Genomic DNA, 9,118 nt, shown 5'->3' on the forward strand with positions numbered 1-9,118 from the left:
GCTTGCAGTGATGAGCAGCAGGTGACGGGCGGTGGGCGGCGATAGTGCGTCGGAGCCTGGTGAAAAATCGGTGGGGTCTGATGTGGCGATGGTGGATTGTGGGGCAGCAAGAAATTCCCCTGGTTGGCGAAGGGACTCCCCGTAGACTAGCTCTGCGGGTGTAGCTTGAATGTCCGGTTTGAAGGTGGCGCGAAGACCTAGGGTGACGGCTGGAATTGCTTCGAGCCAGGTTGAGTCAGGGTGACACATGATGGCTGCCTTGAATTGCCGGTGGAAGCGCTCAATCATCCCATTGGCGCAAGGATGGTAACTGGTGATCCTCGAGCGCTCGAACCCGGTGGTGAGCCCGAGGAGCCTGAAGAGTTGCGATTCGAACTGTCGTCCTTGGTCGGTTGTGACGCGGCGAGGGGAGCCGAAGCGGGAGATCCAACCGGTGAAAAACTCCGAAGCGACGTCTTCCGCGGTGATTCTCTCGAGGGGCCATGCCTCAGGCCATCGAGTGTATCGATCGATGGCGGTGAGGCAGTAGCGGTAAGGTCCGGCTGGCGGAAACGGGCCTATGATGTCAAGATGGACGTGTTGAAAACGACCAGAGGGCTGAGGAAATGCTCCCAGCGGTGAAGTGACATGCCTGGTGATTTTGGTGCGTTGGCATCGAATGCAGGAGCGCGCCCAGCTGCGGCAGTCGCGCTGCATGAGGGGCCAGACGTAGCGGTCAGCCACAAGGTGTGAAGAAGCGCGGATTCCTGGATGGCTGAGGTGGTGTAGCTGGTGGAAAAGGCTACGGCGATAGGACGGGGGCACGAAGGGTCTGGGGTGTCGTGTGGAAATGTCGCAGTAGATGGTTGTAGTCGACCCAGGAACGGGAACTTGTTGCAGCTATAGCGAAGACCCACCTTTAAGGAGTTGCTGAAGTTCGGTGTCGGTTGTTTGAGCTTCGGCGAGAACATCAGCTGTTATTGGCGAAGATCTGATAACCGATACACGAGAAAGCGCGTCGGCGACCACGTTATCTTTTCCGCTGACATGCTGGATGTCGGTGGTGAACTGGGCGATAAACGAAAGCTGGTTCTGCTGGACTGGCGAAAGTTTGTCACGGCGTTGAGAGAAGGCGTAGGTTAGAGGCTTGTGGTCGGTATAACTGGTGCAGTGCTGTGCCTCGAGGATGTGGCGCAAGCGCTGAACTGCTACGTAAATGGCGAAAAGCTCTCTGTAATAAGCTGGCCGTTCGTCTGAGCGGAGTTCGTAGTTGTGTCGGTGGGGCTGGTGGTGGGAGGGGCTTTTTCGGAATGGAGAGTTTCTTTGAGAAAAATGCCAAGGAACGCCAGATGTTGTCGACACATTGCATGAGGGAGGCGCCGACTGCGAAACTGGAGGCGTCCGTGAAGAGCCCCAAGGGAGCGTCTGGTACGGGATGAGACAGAAGTGTCTCATCCCGTACCAGATTTTGCGCTAAAGCTGGCGTCCAGGTGACGGGTCGGTTGCCTCATAGACCAGCCAAGGCATCATGAAGAGGAGCTTGGTAGTCAGCTGTGTGAGGCAAGAAGTGCCTGTAGAAGTTAAGCATGCCGAGGAAACGACGGAGGTCTTCAGCGGAGGACGGTTGAGGATAATTCTGCAGGTCTGAGATGCGGTGAGGCAAGGGTCGAGTTCCCTCTGATGAAATTTCGTGACCGAGGAAGGTGACAGTGGGGGCTCCGAGAGTGCTCTTTTGGATATGGACGAGCAGACCGTGGTCATCAAGTCGTTGGAAGATTAGGCGAAGGTGCTTGTGGTGGTCTTCGGCGTTTTGGGAGAAGATTAATATATCGTCAAGATAGACGAAGCAGAAGTCGAGGCCGCGGACGACTTCGTCGATGAAACGTAAAGGTTTGTCCTGCGTTCCTCAGACCAAAGCTCATGAAGGGGAACTCGAACAAGCCAAAGGGTGTAATGATCGCGGTTTTGGGGATGTCCTCCGGGTTTAAAGGTATCTGCGTGTAGGCCTTCACCAAATTTAGCACGGAGAAGACGCGGCAGCCTTGGAGACGGTGGGTGAAGTCCTGTATGTGATGAATGGGGTATCTGAAGGGGATGGTGCGAGCGTTGAGGGCGCGGTATTCCCCGCAGGGTCGCCAGCCTTCAGTCTTCTTCGGGACAAGGTGAAGCGGCGAGGCCCACGGGCTGTCGGATTGGCGGGCGATTCCTTCGTGTACCATGGACTCGAACTCTGCTTGGGCGATGCGCAAGCGGTCCGCAGCAAGGCGCCGAGCGCGACAGAAAACCGGAGGGCCCGGAGTGGTTCGAATGTGGTGTACAGTGGTGTGTCGCACGTCCCGTGGCAGCCCGCTGGGTCGCGTTAAACCGGGAAATTCGGCGAGTATGGCGTGGTACGGCGAAAGGTTTTCCACACCGAGTACTTTAATGCTGGGCTGGTGGGTGGCCGTGCGCTGGCCTGGCGAAGAAAATCCCGTTGTCGCGTCAATGAGTCGGTCGTGGCGACAGTCGGGAAGGAGGTTGTAGTGTGCCAAAACGTCTGAGCCAATGATTGGCTCGGAGACGTCGGCGATAACGAAATTCCAATGGAGGTCACGGTGTAGGTTTTTTAGTTGGACGTGCAGACGGAGCGAGCCGTAGGTCTTGATAGTGGACCGGTTTGCTGCGCTGAGCTCAAAAGACGTAGGTGGATGGGAACCTTGAAGATGGGTACGAGGATAGCAGCAAATGTCAGAGCCACAGTCGACAAGGAACCGCTGCTTTGTGATTTGATCGGTGACGAAGATGCGGCGGCCTGCGGGTTGACAGCTCGTAGCCGCGTCTACAAGCTGCCGTTGGCGTTTCCCTGATGTCCGGCGGAACAGGGTGGTCGGCATTGTCGGGCTCTGTCCCCGAAGCGCCGATGGTAGTAGCATCGGCTACTGTCACGAGGCTGCTGTCACGAGGCTGCTGTGACGGGCCGGTGTTACGGTCACGGCTCTGTGAGCGGTAACGGGGGCGCGTCGGAGGACTTTGATCCAGGCGTCGTTGAATGAAGCTGAGCTGCCGCGTGATATAGTCGATTCGGTGCGCGAGCTCTGTGGTGTCCAGCGGTGCTTCGACGGCGTGGACGGTGGGCGACAGCGGCGGTACAGAGTCCTTGATGACGCGGTCAGCAATTTCGGCAAGTTGGTCTAGAGGTAGTGTAGGTTGAGCCTGCAGAATGGCTTGGACGTGTGGTGGTAGTTGTTGGAGCCATAGTGTCCGCAGGAATAAATCGTGGACTTGCATGTGGCGGAGGAACTGTGATGGTTTGCGCTCGACGAGTTGTGCGGACTGAATAAGTTGACGGACTTTCTGGTCTTCCGATAGTGACAGGCGGCGAGTGAGTTCAGTTTTCAGATGTTGATAAAGGTTGGCCGCTGGTGGATTGTCGAGGATATCCCGTATCTCGTTGGCGTAGCGGCTGTCCAAGTTGGCGACGACACAATCGTAGCGCGTTCGGTCTTGGGTGATGCGCGCCAAGGAGAACTGCGCCTCGACTTGTGTGAACCATACCTCAGGCGAGTCTGCCCAAAACGGCGGAAGTTTGACGACCACACGGCAGACGCCGAGTGAAGAAGCGTCCGAGATGACAGCTGCAGGGGTTCCGCCGCCTGCTGCGGTGCTGGTAGGCACGGGTGGTGTTGTGTTGGCGTTAGCAGGGTTCTGTTGCACGGGACCATCGAGTTGGTGCTGCTGTTGCTGAATCTGCTGCTGTTGCCTTTGAATCAGTTCCTGCTGGGTCCGAATCTGCTCCTGGAGTAGTTTCATCTGTTGTTGAAGGTCCTCTTGGCCGGCCATGGCGACGTGTTGTGTTCGTTTTCCGGGTCACCAGATGTGGGATGCTGCGTCGTGGTGACGAGCGAATCCCAACATAGAAAAGGAACGGCGGTTTTATTGCCTGGGCGGCGGCGGTCGACGGACGCTCCTGTGCCCCGCGTGCAGGGGTAGCGCGCGGCCGTGCTTCCCCGAAGCAAACGACGACGAGGTTGTAGTGCGCCAAAATGTTGGTGATTGTGCGTCGCCACAAGCCAAAGCTGTGTATACTTCGTTTCAGCTTCAGTCCAGACGCAGCGGATGCTACAAGCGCGAGCATGTGGCCCAGAACAGTGCTTGCACTGCACGAGCGCGCGTGCTTGGCAGGGACGCTGAAAGCCCGGAGCTCGCGCTTGTAGCTTTGGCTGCGTCTGGACCGAAGCTGAAACGAAGTATAAAGCCCCTTCAAAGCTCTGTTTTCCGCGTGTAGAAGAGTACCTTTCTCGCCAATGCACGCGCACTAGAGCACGGCGATTGCTTCCCAGAGGTATACTGACCTTGGCAGAGGGGTTATGATTGCTTGCACACAGTCCGCTACAAGTACTCTTAAACCGACTCCGGAGGCATCTGCCCATGCGCTGTCGGGTAGCGGGCGAAGGTGGAGCGGTGGGCAGTGCGGCAAAGTCGACCAAACACGCAGAAGAAAGGGAAGTCAATTGGGTGAAGGAGGAATTTGGTCTGAAACACAGTCAAACAGTGGGCGAAAAAGAAAAAAAACCCAGAGCCATATACACAAATGTAAAATGGGAAGTAGCCCGCGGCCTGTATAATAAATACAATATAATATATAAAAAACACACCCGACCGGACATTGGGAGGCCCAGAGTTCAAATGCTGGCTCTGCCGATGATTTTGGCTTTAGGCGGTTTCGTAAAACATTTAATCATCCGATTAAGTACTGTTCCATGACTGTTCATTCATCGACATACTTTCGAATAAACCTTCCGTTGTTGCGGTTTTCACCAAGGTTTTTTTTTCTTCTTCTCAGTTATATATATACATAATGTATGTCCGCACTTTATTTTCATTTTTTGCGTCCGCACCTTTTTTTATTTTTTCTTAAACGCACCATTTTTTTAGCTTCACAGAATCGGCCAGCGAGAGACATGCGCTTCGATAACCTTAGGCAAATGCTTGGAAATAGCAAGCATGACGTAGGTGTAACATGGCACATCAACGAAGACTAGGGAAAGGAACGAACAACACATGACATATTTGTAGAGCTTTCTGTCGTTCGCTCCTCTCCTTAGTCTTCCATGCTTTGGGCTATTGTATTTACATTACCTTTGGTTTTCACTAACTAGCCCAGTCCTCAATTTTATTTTTTTGTTCCACTTAGCTGTAGTTTGCTAAAGGATGGCTATTGTTCTGCTCCTCCCTTCAGTGTGGGTGAAGACTCGTCTCCATGTATTAAGTTGAAATAAACTGTAGCAACGAGAAGGTGCGAGTGGTTCTTCCAATACTCAGTGAGAACTTTCTTAGGGTTGTTTACAAAAGCTCCCAAACAACAAAGCAGGAATGTTTATTTATATTTTTATTATAAAGAATGCGATTATCCCGCAGTAGCGGAAATAACAATTATGCAGAAGTATCAAACTATGTAATGAAAGTAGATGTAGTGAACAAGCGTTGGAGCTAGAAATGTGTGCAGCTTTTCACCAATTAAAAGTTTTAGGACGTTTCTAACATCCTTGATTTTTACATTGGTGGATATCTGGGACTACTTTAAACCGCTTATTATAAAACGTCTCTCTAACATTTCGATTAAACAAATTGTTGGAAAAACCGAAATAAACCGAATTTCAGGTACGCATGCAACCGGTAACCGAAACCGTAAAAATTAAAACCGTAAAAAAACGAAACGAAACCAGTATCAACAGGAAGTGGTAACCGTAACCGTAACCGATCCGTTTTATTTTTCGGTTTGAGTTCCTGTAGGCCTAGACTTCGAAGGCTAAGGTCACAGGTACAGCTGCGCCTAGATCTTACACCTTGGAGACGGAAAGTGGAACAACTCTACGGCGGAAATGTCAGCATCTTCTGGCAACATCGGAAACAATCAATCGCGACTCATCAGCTGACAGTGATGTCAGTGACTTCGAAGACGCCGCAGCGGAAATGCAACTTCATCCAAGGGCTCAACGAAGAGCCAACAAAACTACTCCTGAGCAGACAACTTCTCAAACTGTTCAAGGAACACCAAACGCGGCCTACCAGCGCCTAGAAGATCTACGCTAGCTACGGTTGCACCCAAGCGCTTGCGGTACGGGCAGCATTTCGAACAAATTGTTTAGCATGGTATCCCCATGGTCGTTTGTTAACTTAGGTTATTTGATATATTTCTTACTAAAGAAAGGGGGATGTATAATGCCGATATCGCACCGCATGCCAATCTTATCATGCTGCTTATGCTATGTCGTCTATACCACTGAGTCATGCCGTCGGTACCGTCCCCCCCCTCCTCTCCTCCCCCCCCCCCCCCCCCCCCCCCTGTTTTCGGCTATATAAACGACGCCAAAGAGACTTCGGTTATTCTTGCATTCACCAAGCCAGCAGCGTCGGACTGACTTTCTCAGCCGAGTGCCGGCTGATACAATTACAGGAACACTAAAAACGAAACCGGTCACGAGCTATTTTATGCGTGCAAGCATGTGCAGTGTGCGCGTGAACGTAGCTTTGGCAAGCTTGCAATTGCACCTACTTGCCCACACGAGCAGAGACGAGGCGGCGGCCGGATGCCGTGCTTGTGTTCGTCTATTAGCGGCGAGATGTTTCGGTGGCGCCCTCGTTCGGTTGCTTTTTTGACGTCATTACCTTGTGAACTACCAGTTTGATGGTGTTTGTAATGGGCATGGTGGGAGCCTGAAATCATAGCGCTGTCAAAGCTACGCCGCCAACACCATCAAAATTGAAGTTCTTACTTTTCTCTTATTTTTATTGATGAGACATCCTTTGCTGACGTCATAGTCAGCATTCGGCCGGTAAGAGGTATTCACTAGACGCCATATTTGAGGGCGATGTTTAGAGCGCATGCTCAGAACAAGCCCACATTAATAGCCTGCTAAGACCGGCAACCTTGATGGTGCTAAATGCACGCTCCAAAAGGACTGCGGAAGCTCGCCGTCAGCACGCGCTCAGCAGCAGCGCACACGGATATGGCCGCCAGTGAATACTCCCTATTGTGGTGGGCCGAAGACAGCGACGCTTTCGGTCGCTCACGTCGCCAATACTCCGTTCACCCTTAGGCTGAAACTGCAGCCTATGCTGCAAGCACGAGAGCACAGGACCTGCGCTTTGAAACGTTGATCCGAAGAACGAGCGCTCGCGCAAGAAAGACACGTCTCAAATCTAGGAGCGCAGTCTAGCTCGCGCTTGTAGCTTTGGCTGCAGTCTCAGCTTAATTGCGAACGGAGTATAGAAGGATAAACAGAGAAAATTGACACAGAAAACCTCCAAGCACGTGTAGCATGCACACAAATATACCTTTGGCAGGCTTGCGACCTCTCGTGCCGGTGAAGTAGGCACAAGCCTGCACGAGCGATTGCAAGCCTGCCAAATGTACTGTCGCGTGCACGCTGCAACGGTGTCGGTTGTTTCTGTGTCTTGCTTTATACACGTTTGCAAGAAAGGCTCCTGCGCACTGCCATTTTGAGCGATGCTGGCGCCCCGTACCGTTTCCCCCATGCGGGGGTGCGCCAGGGGCACGTCACTGGGGTGCGCGATGACAAGATGGTGCCGTTTTCTGCATCGCCAATGGATTACGTTAGCGGCACACTTACTGTCTCGGAACGCAGGAGGAGGTATCCACACAGAATCGTAGCGTCACATATTGTGACGCTACGATTCTTTCAGGGTCGGAGCTGACTTTATAACGATCGCAGCCTCTGTTCCTGCATGTTGTGGAAGCCAGAGCTGCCGCGAGCGCAGCCATCGTTGATGCAAAGGCCATGCGACTTTTGGCGCATTCTGAAGAGAGCGCCTTGAGACTTTAGACCTTTTTGAAAATTTTCGATTTGTTACCGCTTTAGGCATTTTATTTAATTGTCCTTGCTGTTTCGCTGCCGAAGACGACACGTGTACGTTTTATAATTATTTTTTAAAATTTCTTTCTGCGCTCAGTGGTGTACGCTTCGGCGGGAGACGCTTGGCAACATTGTACGACAACCAGCGAACGTCCTGGCTGGAGAGTAGGTCCGCCTCACCTTGGCGCGCGGTTCGAGGTTAAGCCGGGATCCCACTTGCAAAGGTGTATACTCTGTTCATCCTTAAGCTAAGACTGCAGCCAAAGCTAAGAGCGCGAGCTAGCCCGCGCTCCAGACTTTGAGACGTGCATTTCTAGCGCGAGTTCTCGTTCTGCGGAAGAACCCTTCGAAGCAGCGACCTCAAGCTTTCGTGCTAGTGACCAGGGTGTCGAACCGAAATGTTTTTCGTTCCGGCTTTCGTTCCGGTTTAGGGCAAACGGTTCAGCTCCGGTTCAACTCCGGAGTGAAAAAATAAATGTTCAAACCGGTTCGAACCGGTTCGTACTCATACGCTACAAAAACAATTGAGACAGCAAAAGATAAACTATGCATATTTTATAAAACCGTTAGATATGAAAAAGCAAAATCTCACATTACTGTGCGGAACGAACGAGTTAGTGTTGGGGCGCCTCGGGACGTGGGTCAAAGCGCAGTTCAATGTCAGGCAGCTGACCGGAGAAGCAAAACGTCGTCAAGCATATCCGGGGAAAGACGGTACCTCTGAGACGATAAAATGAACTTCAGTGCAGAAAAGACTCGCTCCACACGGACCTGTGTCGCGGGCACACCCAGGGCTACTTGCGCCAATGCGCAGATTTCTGGATGCGTATGGCGCTCCCGTCTCTCCTCCCAAAACTGCAACACGTTAGCGTCCCTTGAATGCCGCGGCTCTCTGTCTAGCATGGAAAACATATCGGTTCTGGTCCAGAGCGAAAAATATTATTTCGTTCCGGTTCAACTCCGGTTCGAGCGAAAATAACGTTTTTTTCCGGTTTTCGGTTCACGGTTCGGGTTCGGTTCAATACCCTGCTAGTGCAATTGGCTGCAGTCGGATGATGCAACCATTTTTTAACTTTGGGCAAATACTGCTTAGAAAGGATCCTTAGCGTTATGACCTGTGAAACACTCGATCGTTTTTTACAACACGCAATCGAAGTCGCAGAAAAAATTAAAGAATAACGAGCAGCGTTCACCCCCTCATCTCGCAGCCCGAACAAGGGGTCACGTGATCTGGAGCCGATTATATGCCGCCAATGTTGATTATAGCCACGCGCTGGCGTTGG

The 9,118-nt window shown here is 52.2% G+C and overlaps 1 pseudogene; it reads right to left on the reverse strand.

Moving 5' to 3' along the window:
• Positions 1 to 2,568: 2,568 nt before the first annotated feature.
• Positions 2,569 to 3,798, reverse strand: LOC121837256 (annotated as a pseudogene).
• Between the last annotated feature and the right edge of the window lie 5,320 nt (positions 3,799 to 9,118).

This window comes from Ixodes scapularis, unplaced genomic scaffold (genome assembly GCF_016920785.2).
Source record: "Ixodes scapularis isolate PalLabHiFi unplaced genomic scaffold, ASM1692078v2 PGA_scaffold3__209_contigs__length_174095766, whole genome shotgun sequence".
NCBI classification, from domain to species: Eukaryota; Metazoa; Arthropoda; class Arachnida; order Ixodida; family Ixodidae; genus Ixodes; species Ixodes scapularis.